This window comes from Adiantum capillus-veneris, chromosome 23, assembly GCF_014529385.1.
Source record: "Adiantum capillus-veneris isolate H3 chromosome 23, ASM1452938v2, whole genome shotgun sequence".
NCBI lineage: Eukaryota > Viridiplantae > Streptophyta > Polypodiopsida > Polypodiales > Pteridaceae > Adiantum > Adiantum capillus-veneris.
In genome coordinates this window covers 136,093,407-136,108,844 of record NC_140953.1, presented here as the reverse complement: position 1 = coordinate 136,108,844, position 15,438 = coordinate 136,093,407, and the positions used below count along the sequence as shown (strand labels likewise).

The 15,438-nt window shown below is 44.8% G+C and overlaps 1 protein-coding gene and 1 pseudogene across 3 annotated transcripts in view; one reads left to right on the top strand and one right to left on the bottom strand.

Moving 5' to 3' along the window:
- Positions 1-15,438, bottom strand: part of LOC147428655 (replication factor-A carboxy-terminal domain protein) — a 52,354-nt gene that overhangs the window by 19,582 nt on the left and 17,334 nt on the right. The window lies entirely within an intron of this gene.
- LOC147428656 (uncharacterized) lies at positions 12,890-13,456 on the top strand (annotated as a pseudogene).

Genomic DNA, 15,438 nt, shown 5'->3' with positions numbered 1-15,438 from the left:
CAAAGCTTTGGGCTTACTCCCCTTTGTGGACTGATCCTGTCCTCAGGGCATGGCACTTCCCTTTACTCATGTGCCAGCTCTCGTTCACCGCATCACTCCAGGGGGGATTTGTTACCATATACATGTGGTAGTGATGTGGTAGTGATGTGTGTGAACACACTAGGACCGCCGGGGCATTTTTTCCCTCTTTAGGAGATTTTTTCCCCCGTGCATTGTATATACACCCATCACTCTAGGGCTATCTATCTTTCCATTGCACACTAAGTAACACTCTCTCTATTGTGTGCCTTGAGCTCCCTTCGTCTTCTCCAAGCTGTGTGTGTTTCTCTGCAACCCTAATTCCAACAAATTGCTGGGAGAGTCGCTCTGCAATCTACGCGTGCTAGATCTGTCAGAGTGCTTGTCACAACCTGTTGACGTATCAAAGCCCTGAAGAATGGAGCCAACTTGCAGATGTCGGCCGAGGGGCCTAAACCCTAAGAAGAACAAGTAACAAAAGAAGAAGTCCTACCAACTTATGGGGACCCCGTCCAATGGGGCCCCAAGTGACATAAAGGATTAGAATAAAGCTAGACCCTCACACACACACAGCGTGAAACTCATGACGTGGCAGATTTCTAGAAATTACGCTGATAGTGCTGACATGGCAAGCTGTACGGATTTTCGCGTTTTGCGCTGACTTTTGACGTGGCAGTTGTACGGAATTCCGTGATTTACGCTGGCAGCTTTTTGGCATTGCTTTTGGACCAGAAGCTTTTGAGTTTGAAGGCTTTTCATGTAAACTGCTTTTCATAGGCCAAGGGCCTTTAAATATGTGCTAAGGGCTCATTCTCTGGGATGCTTCCTAGAGAAGGTGCACGGTCTGGAGTACCAGCTTGTACTGAGTTGATGCAATATAAAGAAATACCGAAAAGGGGCGCCAAGGTTTGGGGCCAATACTCTTTGGGGTCGCATGTCGTCTCTCTCTCTCTCTCTCTCAGTTCAGTTGTTATTGAAATGCTAAAAGTCTGTTCAGTCTGTTCTGTTCTATTGGCACGTGGTGCTCGTCTTGTGACAGTGCTTCCCCAAGGCACATATTGAAAGGCCCTAGGCCCCTGAAAAGCATCAGTTCTAAATGCTAGTGTTGACGAGCATCAAATCCCAAAAACTGGCGCTAAAAACTCCTCCGTGTTTTGCCACGTCAACATACGTGATTCACGCCGCAATTTGCGAGCAAAATGCCACGTCATCAATTCATCATATTTTGTTGTTGCAGATGTTATTGCCACGTCATTACTTGTGACGTACCCCCCGTTAAAGGAAGAGTAATCGCCCACAATTACACCTGCACAACTCATCCGATTATTTAGCAGACAACTCCTTTCATGCATAAATGCCAACGACCATCGTTACCCGACAACACTCTAGCATGCATTCATTATGCAGTTCCACAATCAGATTTTCTATCCAGTCATCTCATCTGCATAAGAACTCTTGCGATTCAACGTACCAATATTAGCCATCACACTCAAACGTGTTGATCTTCAGGAGTGTCTTGATACACCAAGACTACATACCCAATCTTTCTCATCCAAATTAGAACTATTGATGCACCAAATTCATATGCTTCACAAAATGGCACAAATGCATTGTGCACATATGCAGTCACGAAACATAAAACATCCAAATATAACCAAACGCTCCCCAGACTATCACAAAATGGTGACGTGGTTTGTATTTATATTCAAGTTCTCTTCAGTTGTTTGCAACTTTCTCACATATGTTGCTGTAGATCTTCAACTTGTGTCCAAGTCTATTACAATGGTATGAAAGCTTGAACAATTCTTCTTCTATGGAGGATCCGATCCCTTTTCCCGCAACACACGTGGATTCTCGCAGTGAATTCGGTGAAGAGAGAGTTATTCTACCGACTACCCACCGACTTCATGAAGATGAAGTCAACCCCAATGGGGGATCAACAAAAACCAATGGGACTTTTGACTGAGGCAAGCCTCCTTCTGAGGAAACGCAAGAAGAGCACGGCCCGTTCCCGCCAAGTGAGTTCGACAAGATGGAGTACTAGCCTCAATTCTCAGTTGACACTTGTGCTGTCAAGTACTCCAAGGTTCCACAATATACAAAATTTCTGAAGAATCATCCACTTGATGAGGTCCATTCACGATGGTGTGTTGCCATCCACTCGCCTCTCAAGTCAACCATGAAGAACAAAGCTAAGCTGGGCACCGATTCAAGTAAAAATTGTACTTGCAATAAGAAATTGATGATGCTCTTGAGCATAAGGTCAATAAACTCATAAAGACTACAAAGACTACAAAGACTACGAAGACTTCCCAAAAGAAGAACCGTTCCATAGACTACCCTGTCGGAAGTCTACTTTCGAGGAAGCAAGCAAATCCAAGAAGCGTATTCGCTTTGAGAATGAACCCAATTCAACGTCAGTGACCAAGTACCTCTAATCAAAGGCCCAAATACTATCGGACTTGCTTCGGCAGGGATCTTTTTGTATCACAAGAACCACGTCATGGTCAACTATTGGGCAAGAAAGGCCACATTGAAGAATGACAAAGGCAAAGAAACCACTATTGATGTAAAATTAAAGGGCGAGACTTTCCCACTTGTATCGTCTTCTGCCATTTCCAAATTAATGAAATCCAATCTCTTTATTTACTTGATCTACTTGAATGAATTGATGAAAATAAGAAGTCAAATTTCTCAAACTTAAAAAAAGAACAACAAGAATTTTTGCGAGCTCAAGCTAACTGTTTATCTAAGGGTTTACCTAGGGAGCTACCTCCTGAGACACCCAAAGATCACACGATTGAATTGATTCCGGGAACACGCCACCGAACCAACCACCAGAATTAGGAAATTATGAACGAAGTGAAAGAACTTCTTGAAAAGAGTCTAATCCAACCGAGTACATCACCTTATTGTTCACTAGTGCCTCTAGTGCTAAAGAAAGATGGATCATGGAAAATGTGCATTGACTACAGAGCTCTCAATAAAATTACCATCAAGAACAGGTTTCCAATACCCAAGATCCATGATATACTTGACAAGGTTCTACCTGTTTTAAACTTTCAACAAAATCGACCTGAAAATGTGGCTATCATCAAATTAGGATTAGTCCTGGAGATGTATACAAGACCGCGTTCAGGACGTCCTTTGGATTGTACGAGTTTGGTGATGCCTTTCGGTCTCACAAATGCTCCTACAATGCTCGACAAGATGATGGACAAGATTTTTCAAGAGTACATGTCATCTGCCGGCACCTTTTTCGATGGCATCATCGTGTTCTCCAAGAGTGAAGCAGATTGTAGACACCACGGTTGGTGGTCATTTTTTTGAGAGTACACGTCATTTGTGGACACCTTTTTTGATGGCATCATCCTGTTCTCCAAAAGAGAAGCACATCATAGAGACCACGGCTAGTGGTCAACCGAAAAAAGCAAACTTACGACAAAAACCGACATTTTGAATTAACATTGTTACATCAGGACATTCATGCATGAGAGAAGAGTGCATGCCAGGAGCAAAACCAAAGATCACAATGAGATCTATTGGAAGAGCTTCTAAACGTGCGCTCTTCACGAGAGAGTCACTAATTACATGATGCATACTATCCGAATAAAACAAGATTACAATGCGTTGACTATTCACAAAACCATAACACTGCTTGAGAGACTCGTCTACATGATCATGAGAAACTTGGGACACATTAGTGTTCTCACTGAGTGCATTAAGAGATGATGTGGATTTTGTGGGTGCATTTGTGGGTTCTTTAGGTGCTTTCTTAGGACAAGCTCGTTTAATGTGACCTTGAGTATGACATTCAAAGCATCTTCCGTTTCTTGCATATTCGGTCGTTCTTCAAGAGTTAACCTACCTCCTAAGATTCCTTGAGCAGATTTTTCATCAGGCGTCAACTTAGAGGTGTCTTGAGTTTTAGCCTTTTCTTTATTATCATTGTGAGAGTTCTATGCTCTAGGTGTGGAAGACGATTGAGAAGAAGAATTACCGTTATGCTTACCATTGGCCTTGCCGTTCTTACCATTCGATTGGTCTTGAGGGATACTTGATTTGTTCTCCTTCGGCTTACCTTTGTTGCGTTTCATTTCTTGCACTAGAGCGATTCTAACGGCGTCATTGTAGTTCATAGGTTGACATCGAACTTGATGTAGTCGTCTAACCCGAAAAGGAAAACCAATTTGCGTTCGTCATCCGACTTGCACAATTGAATGCCAATCTGCAAAATATGGTTAGAAAAAGACATAACATGAGTTTCATTTTGCTTAAGACAGTGCCAATCTCCTTTTAAATGATCTAGATACGGCGGTGGCATGAAACGAGCCTTGAGCTTGTCTTGGAAGTCGTCCCAACTAAGAGAGAGGGGTACGCCATCCGCGGCATGATCAAGGTGCTCCGTCAACTATAACCCCTGCCAAGCTTGATACCAATTAATGACATCACCCGCTAGATACATGCAGCAATCGCAACTTTATTGTTGCTTGTTTTCTTGTTAGTCACAAAGTAAGCTTTAAATTGATGAAACCAAGAATGAATCACAGAAGCATCCATTTTATTCGGATAACCTGACCCCATCAAGTTTCGACACCAAGGACCGAACAGAATTCAACAAATGATAACAAAAGAAAGAGGACATTTCAGAAAAAGAAGGATGCACAACCCCGATTGACAGAGGAACATAGAACAAATCATCTCAAGGAGGGGAAGTCTTTTGACTGCGGAAAACAAGGACACCTCTTTGCAAGGTGCCCTAAAAAGGCACAACGAGGACAATCAGAAGACAAGCCAGAGGATTCCAGAGCGGCTGAAGAACGTGGTAGAAAAGAAAAGATGAAAGCAAGACTTGTACCAGATTGTACAGAGACCGACCTGAATCAAATGGACGAAAGCACCGAACTTTGCCGAGCATGGGGCAAAGTAAGAGATCAAGAAGCCCTCATCTTCTTTGACGGAGGAGTTGTGAAGTGCACATGGCTCTGTGTGCCACGTGGACATACTTCATCGACTTCCAGAGCCAGTTTTCCCCTTCTTCCTAGATAGGGATGTCTAGAATCCTAGGAGGATTAGTACCGGCGATTTTGTAAGCTTGTTCGCAGGACCTGCATGTCTGGACAAGTCCATTAGATTAGGTTTTCCAGTTTGGAACCCTCTTGCATAAATGGTTTGTATACGCATTTTGACACATGTTATTACACTACGGTGGGCATATGGCATGACGAGCATATAGTCCTAGGTTAGAGGAATCCGACGTGCTAGACCGCGCGTCGATCGGATTCCCAGGTAGGCAAATGTGCGACAGTTTCACCCAGTTTTGGATCCCTTGGACCAATTTTTAAATAAATCATTTTATGATTTATTTGTTCGGAAAAATGGTGGACAGTTGCCCTACCTAGGCCTTAATAACTACTTAAGGTCCATTCTTCACCTATAAAGGGAACCCAAGAGCTAGCGTTTTCTCTCATTCTCAAAGGACTGCAGATCAGCCCAGCGTTTTCAGAGAGGAGCAACCAGCGTTTTTCAACAGCCCTTGGCGTTTTCCACAGGATGATGCCGAATCAGCCTAGCGCCAGAAAAGTGCAACAAATCCAGCCAGCATATTTCAGCCCTTCGCCGTCGCGGTGCGGGTGAGATTTGCGAACGCTAACCTTCATGGCTGCAGTCCGATAATTCGGCAGCCCATCGAGCCTCCCCTCGGCCATTCCCTCGCCGGCATCGAGTGCTCCATTGTTGTCCATCATTGGCCTCGTCGAGATCTGCGTTTTCAACCCATCATTCTTCTCACATAGGAAGTGCAAATCAGCCCGTGGTGGTCATCCGCAATTCCTACATTGAGAAGGATCCAAGGTGCATAAATCAACCCCGGAGGTGCCTCTTCCCGAGGAGTTACCGCGGTGATTTGTCGTTGTCAAGTCAATAGAGTGTGCATTGAGGTATTGCATTGTATATACATTCCATTTACGCAATCTAAAGCAAATACCACATCAGTAACGGTGTGGGGGGCCCTTGAGAGGGTTGGTTGGGACCCCATCGAGTGTCACTCTCTTCTTCTCTCTCTTTCTCTCTCCCTCTACACATCTCTATTGCACTCTCTCAACCCCTCTCTTCAGGGGAACATAAAAGGAACATTCATTGAAACACAAAGTACTCACTAACGCAAGGAAAGAAGAAAAGGATTTTGTGGAAGTGTAAAACTAGAACTTCACCATTTCAATTCCGCTGCACCTGACAGGAGCCAAGGCCAACTTCATTTCACCTGAATTGGCGGCTCGACTTGGAACTACACCCGACAGGATGGGGCCACAGGCGGAGGCAGTTCTAGCGGCACCCGAATGGGATGTTGCCATTACACCTGTCATTGGCAAACTTTGTTTGCATTGTCAGGGCTATTTAGGGTACGAGGACTTTTACATCATGCCTTTGGAAGGGTGTGACATCCTCCTAGAAATCCCTTGGTACCACAAGAACAACGCCGTGGTTGACTATCGAGCTAAGAAAGCGACTTTGACGAATGAAAAGGGCAAGAAAATTGTGCTTTATGTAAAATTGAAGGGCAAGTCTGTCCCTATCATATCAGCTTTGGCCATTTCGAAATTAATGAAATCCAATCTTTTTGTTTACTCGATCTACTTGAAAGAATTGAATGATGAACAACTAACCAATATGTATGAATTGGATAAGGAACGACAAGAATTTCTGCACACAGGCTGACTGCTTCTCTGAAGGCCTACTAGGCGAGCTACCTCCACCTTGTCCTAAGGACCATACGATTGATTTGATTCCTAGAAGTATACCACCGAACCGGCCACCTTATCGAGTTAGCCGAGCATAGAATGAAGAAATGATGACCCAAGTAAAAGAACTTTTAGAAAAAGGTCTTGTCACAAATTGCTGACGTGTCAAGCCACTGAAGAACGGAGCCAACCTTCAGATCTCAACAGAGGAGCCTAAATCCTAAAGAGAAGCAACGGCAGAAGTAAACCAACTTTTGGGACCCCGTTCGATGGAGCCTTTTCACGTGCACATCTAACCCTATGTGTACGTGGACAAGCTACTTCATGACATGGGTTCAGTTCAGTTAGCTTAGGCAGTGATCTGGCACTTTTGTGAGTCTCTTCGCAGACTGTGCATGTCCAGACACTTAAATTAGATGCATATCCTCTGGTTGCACACAACATAATCATCAGATTTCCATCAGGAGCATTTTCACAATGCATAGACCTATTTTTCCTATTTTTGATATTTTCCACTTATTATTTTTAAGTGACTTTTGTTGGAAACTAGGTAGGCCAATTTTGCTAAGCAAATATATATAGAAACCTAGCGCTAGCACTTATGAGCAGAAGAGGCAACAGGAACCAAGGGTTCAACAGGCACCTTCTCAGCAAGACTCCCCACCGGCAGGAGGATACAGTGTTTTTCAGCCATCAACAAGATCAGCTAGCGTTTTTGCAATTGCAGGACAACCGGCGACAGCAAGCCCACAGACCCACTAGCGTTTTTGCAGAAGACTCCAATTCAGCCCTAGCGTTTTTGCATCAGCCTAACAATTCAGCGTTTTGCAGATCCACCGCGACAAAACCCCCACAAGCATCAGCGTTTTCAGTTTTCAGCAATCAAACATTGTAGAAGAACCCCCAAACCTCGCAAATCTCACCTTCCCGCAGCAGTTCCTCGCCGCACGGTCAAATCCTGCTAGTTTGCAGATTCAGCCCGGAAAACGCAGATTTCAGCATCTGCGTTTTCAGCGCGGCGGCGTCACATCGTCCTCAACATAGAGTCAAAATTCAGCAGATAAAGATTTGCAGATTTCAACCATTAGCGTTTTCAGATTTCAGTCCGTCTTGTCGTCGTCCTCATCGTCGTCGACATCATCGGCAAGTCCCAGCATTGTAGAGATTTGTGCAATCATAAGTAGACCGCTCTCGCCATAGAGAGTGGGGCCTTCGGAGGAGGGTTTGACAACATTTTGGTGTCGTATTCTTCTCTCTCTATCTCTCACTCTCAATACCTTCATTCACAGTGTTCAACACTTTGTTTGTGTCCATTGCACTCTCTCACTAAAGGAACGGAAGGCTCTCCCTTCCGTAAGTAAAAGGAACCTTGAGCACAGTTCAGAGAACTCATCTTGAGCAAAGTTCAACATTCACTTCCGTTGTACCTTATAGACTCATAGCACATAAAGGCATTAAAATAAAGCTGGATCCACACACACACATACAAAAAGCGTAAAATTGATTACGTGGCAGTCAGTACAGATCTCCGGATTTCGCGTTGATTGATGACGTGGCAACCTATTCGGATTTCCACTTTTTATGCTAGCTTGCTGATGTCGCAACCTGTACGGATTTTCGTGATTTACGCTGGCAGCTTTTGAGCACCTGCTTTTGGACCAGATGCTTTTGAGTTTATTGCTTTTGATGTAACTGCTTTTGAGGCCAAGGGCCTATAAATATGCGCGAAGGGCTCATTCTCTGGCACGCTTCGATGAGAAGGTGCAGAGCACAAGTTGTATTGAGTTCAAGCAATATAAAGAAATACCGAAAGGGGCGCCAAGATTTGGGGCCAGTACTCTCTAGGGTAGAATTCTGCCACTCCGTGTTGCATGTGCTCTCTCTTTCAGTTCAGTTGTTATTGAACTGCTAAAAGTCTGTTCAATCTGTTCTTTTCTATTGGCACGTGGTGCCCGTCTTGTGACAAGTCTCATCCAATCTAGCACATCACCTTACTGTTCTCCGGTTTTGCTAGTGCTCAAGAAAGACAAATCTTGGAGAATGCGCATTGATTGTAGAGCTCTCAATAAAATCACCACCAAGGACAGATTTCATATCCCAAGGATCGATGATATTCTCGAGACACTTCAGGGATCCTCTTGTTTCAGCAAAATTGATTTGAAAAGTGGATACCATCAGATCCGAATCGCTCCGGGAGATGTCTACAAGACAGTCTTTCGGATAACTTTTGGTTTATATGAATATTTGGTGATGCCTTTTGGACTCACAAACGCTCTAGCAACATTTAATCGAATGATGGATAGGATTTTCCAAGAGCATCAATCTTTTGTCGGCACTTTCTTTGACGACATTATTGTTTTCTCCAAGAATGAAGCAGAACACAGATATTATCTGCTACAGGTCCTTCAAGCATTGCGCAAGCATAGATTGATTATCAATGCCAAAAAGAGTGAGTTTTTCTAACCGGAGATACATTTCTTGGGACACAATGTCTCAACAGAAGCAGTACAGATGGACCCGGCCAAAATCGAGACTATCCGCGATTGGCCGGACCTAAAGAATGTTCATGAAGTTCGAAGCTTTCTGGGCTTGTGCTCTTATTATCGACGGTTCATACGGAAGTTTGCAAAGATCGCTTCACCCTTGCATTTACAGACTCAAAAAGGAGTTCCTTTCATGTGGAGACCGACAGAGATGACTGCTTTTCAGACACTGAATGAAAAATTGACTACCGGACTAGTGTTGGGGTTTGCCAGACTTGCAAAAGCCATTCGAAGTTTATTATGATGCTTGTGGTCGTAGTCTGGGAGCAGTTATGTTCAGGAACAAAAGAATTTAGTGGCAGATGCATTGTCTCGGAAGTCCTTGGTTCTGGGTTTTTTTTTTTTTTTTAGAAAAGATCCTTCTATTAGTTAATAAAACTATCCATAGGGCTACAACCACCTCTACTAGAGAGGGCTACAACAATCATAAGGGGAGACTCTCCCAATGAAAAAACAGCATATGTACAATGAGAGCGGAGGAGTGAAAAGCCACACAAGTGGACAGTAGTGCAATCTGAGCACACCTCGAACCATGGTGAAGAAAGGCCCAGGGCGCCAGAGTCGAAGGAACGTCTCTCTACGCTCCCGCATGCGGTCGGAGCTGCCCTGAAGTCTCTCAAATTGTACCCTGAGAGTATGGACCAGCTCCATCCAAAAATCTCGAACAGTCTCCGCTGGTGGCACAAGTTGAGCCTCGGAGATGCAGAAGCAGCAGGCTCGCCAGATGAACCAGAGTGTCAAGCCACAGATGAGCTCCCAGCACACCTCTCTCTCACTGCACCACTCCTGAGGAGTAAGCTCTGTAGCAGTTTGGAGTGTAGGTCAAATCCCCTGTATCACTATCATCCTGTTAGTGGAGGATAGCTCAAACTGTAGTGCAGGGCCCGTGAGAGTGGACCAAGCCAACTGCCCCCCAAGTGTACTGTCGTGTTGTGGAAAGAGCTGGCATCAGCCGAAGGACTCGAAGCCAAACCTGTTGTGCCATGGGACAGTCCCACAAACAGTGGCGATGACTCTCCAAAGGATGGTCACAAGCAAGGTTGTACCAACACGTACGTGTTGATCCCTACTGTACGGTACGTCCGTACTGATCTGTACAGTACGCGTACGAATCGTACAGTACAATGCTTTTTTTTAAAAAAAATTTAAAGCCCTTATAGGCTATCTAGGATGCGTTTTGCGTGTCATTTTCATTGCACATTGCCGCTGCAGAGCGTTACAGAGAATAGCAAAACACTGTGCAAAAAAATGTACCCCCTCCCCCCCCCAACTCACTCTCTCTCTCTCTCTCTCTCTCTCTCTCTCTCTCTCTCTCTCTCTCTCTCTCTCTCTCTCTCTCTCTCTCTCTCTCTCTCTCTCTCTCTCTCTCTCTCTCTGTGTGCGCGAGAGAATTCACCAGTCTCGACTCTTACCTGTGACCCATTATTTGCATGTTTTCAACAAGCTGTTTTCATCATGCCGAAACCTACAAACCCTTTGTGGGCAGAGCACACCAATGTAATTGAAGTTGTGAATACTCCTGGGCAGGCTGGATCAGGTTGTCGCAAGTGGTCATGCAAGTACTGTGGTTTCACGCTGTCGAGTACAATCACTCGAGTTGTGATGCATCTAACTGGCATCAATTGCACAAATAATTGTGGCAAGTGCAAGAAGGTACCTCCAGGTGTGCGGGAAGCATTGATTGCTGAGAAATTCCCTGCATTTGCAACAACAGACAAAGGAAAAGTGGCACAACAAACAGAAGACCATTTGCAAGACGCTCTTCTTGGACAGCTTGGTGACTCTTCTACACAGGTGGAGGAGAGCTCAGGGTCTCAGCAAATTGGAAACAGGAAGAGGGCTCGTACCATGCAGGAAGAGGAGAATGAGGAGGTTGGTGATGTGCATGTGCGTAGGCAGAGCACCTTGCCTTCACGTGTACATTCTGTGTCTTGGGTAAAAGAGCGTCAGAAAGTGGCTGAGATGGAGATTGCTCGCACTCTCATTGAGTGCAACATCAGTTTCAATGTCTTGAAGACTGAACAATGGAAGAGGATGGTGAGGTCCATTGCCCAGGTAGGTGCTGGTGCCACAGATACATGGTATGGCCTCAATTACAAAAAGATGTGCACCACTGCACTGGAGGAGCAGAAGGCCTTGATAGATAAGGCGTTGGTGCCTGTTAAGGCTAGATGGCAGCAATTTGGATGCACCATCATCTCTGATGGATGGAGTGATGTACGCAGGCGACACATCATTAACATACTTGTGTCTTCTTGTCTTGGTACATATTTCTTGCGTGCTGTGGATGCAGGAAAGGCAGGAGATAAGATCACAGGTGAATTCATTTTTTAGCATATTTCAAGGGCCATCAATGACGTTGGTAAAGAGAATGTGGTTCAAGTTGTCACAGATAATGCAGCCAACTGCAAAGCTATGGGAGAAATGGTAACGGCACAGTTTCCTCACATTTTTTGGACTCCATGTGCAGCCCATTGTTTAGATTTGTTGATGGAGGACATAGGAAAACTGCCTTGGGTGCAGCCAACAATTTCAGAGGCTACCAGATTGACCACATTCTTCCGAAAGAAGCATCAGGCCTTAGCCATCTTTCGTAGCCATAGTACCCTTGATATGGTGCGGCCCTCCAAGACCAGGATTGCATTTATGTATTTGGTGTTGCAGAGACTCTCCAAGGTGAGGGATCCACTGTTGCAGGCAGTTGTGGACCCAAAGTGGAGAAACATGGCTCGTGCAAACAGTGAGAACACCAAAGCCATTCAGAGGCGTGTGTTGGATGAGTCTTTTTGGACAAAGGTCCATACCTTGATAGTGGCTTTGCAGCCAATGTATATCTTGCTACGAGTCACAGACATGGAGGGCTCGACATTAGGCCTTGTCTACCATCTCTTCATGCAAATGAAGAGCCACATCACGGCATGCCAAGCCTTGACTCAGGAGCAGTGAGTGTCAGATCTTTTCATGACATTCTTTTTATATCTAGGCCATGAATCCATTGCTAATTTGAGTGTGATCATTGCTGATTTTTTTGCAGGCGAGATGATATCCTATTCTTTATAGATAGTAGGTGGAATTGTATGAGTCGTCCTATTCATGGGATGGCTGCTTTACTCCATCCTTTTTACAAGACCCCAGAGTTGTTTCATGAGAATGATCTCCTCACACTAAAGGACGAGTACATTAATGATATGTTTGAGGAGCACGAGCAGCTGGCAATAGATGCAGAGATGTGCAAGTACATGAACAACTTGGGGCCATCGTTTTCACGTATTGCGTCCAGAGGCCACCAATTGTCCTCTCACTTGGTGGCAGAGTTATGGTCGCCAAGGTCTTCCATGCCTGACTACTATGGCTCTACGTTTGCTCTTGCAGGTATCTTTTAAATCTCGCTTTATTTCCCTATCTTGGGTCTTGCACAATGCGTTTAAATAATAAATCCTGACAACGACACCGGCAATTGCTTTAATGCAGGATTGCTAAGCGGGTGCTTGTGAGCGTAACTGGAGCGCTTACTCTTTGATCCATACCAAGATCCGGAATCGCCTTAGCACTTCTCAGTTGGAGAAGCTAGTCTATTGCAGGGCCAACATGAGGCTTGTGCGCTCTTACCACGCTTTGGGGACACCCAAGCACGTAGTATGACGATGTAGTATGACATCCTATGTATATGTTTCTTATTTACACTATTGTTAACAAAATGTACATTGTACAACAGGTTGATCCCTCACGTATCACGCTGGTAGTTGATCCTACTGTGGAGGAGGCGGACCAACATATCAGAGATGAGCAGGAGGAGATAGTATGCTTCATAGAGAGCTAGAGGATGTCGATCGGCGTGTGACAAGATCTCGTGCACGTGCTTACAACATTCCATTACGCCTCCAAGATACAGGTGAGGGGAGTGCACGACGGAAGAGCATTCGCAAAGGCAAGCTACCCATACGTACTCCTCGGCAGCGTGCGAATGAGGCAGTCCGTCTCATTCACACTCCAGAGGAAGAGGAGGATAGTGATCCAGACCCAGTTGGTGCAGACGAGGCCACATATGCTATGGTGATAGAGCCAGAGTTTGATGACGAGGGCAATGTCGTGGCAGATGGCGACATGCTCTTTTCAGCATCATCTTCTTGTTCTTCTGGCGATGAGTTTCACTAGGCACTAGTGACTGGTTACTACTTTAGAGTCTAGACATTTTCACATATTTCAGCAGGATGTTGTTTTTTATGTACGCTCTAGCAGGAGCCATTTTGGCTTGACATTTGTCATTATTTTGGTTCCATCCTTATTAGCAGTTTGTGCCATGTGGGCTACTTGAGTCTTGAAGCAATGCTTGTACAGTTCTGAGTTTATTGTCAGCAACTTACCTTTTGTTCAATCGTTGTTCAATGTATATTGTTTCTTGCAGGTTGGCACTTGTTTTGAAGTTAAGTGAATCTCTAGTGGATAATGTGTATAGTAATGTGTCCCCAAGTACTTTGCAGGGTATAGATTGGTTAACCCTCTAACGAGGAAAATATAATTTTCTTAAATTTCCTCTCATTTATTGTTTTTTTACAAAGGTACGTATTTTTACGTACCTAAAAAATTTATCCATACGGCACGACGTACAGTACGTACAGTCACGACCCGTACAGTACGTATGGTAAAATACGTACCTAAAAAATTTATCCATACGACACGACGTACAGTACGTACAGTCACGACCCGTACAGTACGTATGGTACAACCTTGGGACTCGCAAGCTGCGCATGCTGCCGGGAGGCCACTATGTACTAGCCAGCTCCCACTGCGGTAGCTATGTGTGCAACTAGCCACTGAAACAAAGTGACTCGCTGTCACAAACGGGAGCGCATAACAGTATAAAATATACTCGGATAAATAGGATTTATCACTTAATACTGAAGCCAAAGGATATAGAGAAAAATAAATAGAGAGAGAGAGAGAGAAGATCGACACAGTACTGGGGACCAGAAGATGGGTTGGTCCCCCCCCTTAAAGAGAATTCTTTATTAGGGAGAATCTTTTTACAAGCACAAGAACCGGAGAAAAACCCTCCGTTCTAAATCTCTGACTCGATGGTCGTTCCTTCCCGTAAGGGAAATCCGAGAGACGAGCTCTCAATCCTTTTTCCGTCTGTACTCGGAGTCGAGACTCCGCACACAATTTCCGAATTCCGTTACTGGAATTCCAAGCGTAGGCCCAAAGCCTTCTCCCTTCTCCTTCGCGATGAAGTACCTGCAAACACACACGCAAACACGCGACAACAATTTGTATGGCGAATCCACAATAGATACCTGTCGCTCTTGCGCGGGAAAAGCGACTTCCGTGCTTCGTAGTCTCGCGATCTCTTGCGTTATCTGGCGGCAAAGTCTTCTCTTGCTGACATTGGTAACCCTCCTTCAGTGACGGCATGTGGTGCTTTTATAGCTCCTTCACCACGGCACGAATAGCTGCTCGCGGAGAGATCGCGGACGTTTTTTTTTTTCTTTTTCTTTTTTTGTTCTACCCGAAATAGGGAGAGAGAATTCGCTGGCTAGTTTTGTTGCTTTATTTCTAAGTGGCTGCCCACTTATTAAGTGGAGGGCCGGCATCTTTTAAAATTGGTCCGAACCTACCCAAAAACTCAATAAAACTTTATAAGTTTAAAACAATGCTTTTCACAACACTTCCCAGGCGTCCCTGGATGCAACCACATGCACAAATGCAATGCAGACATAGATTCCTCACGGGAAAGCGTTTGCTCTTCCCGGAAAACTCGTTAAAATTTTCCGCTTTTTAAGAAAAGCTTCTCAGAACCCATCTTTATTCTTGTGCTTGCATCTTTACGCGTATTCCTCTTTCCAGTTCGGATTTCCTCTCGACTATGGATATCCCCTTTCTGATGCACCCGTCACCCACCTTGTGACGCATCAGGAATACCCATCACCTAGTCCTTTCCTACCGAACTTACGGTACAATCCCCTTCACAATGCTCTATGTCACCCATCCTATGACGCATCAGAGATGTCCGTTCCCGGATGGTCGGATACTGCTTTACTAATGCTCCCTGTCACCCATCCATTGTGACGCATCAGAAGTACCCGTTCCTAGTGGCCTTACAGATATTCCCTTTCACAGTGCTTCTGTCATTACTTTGA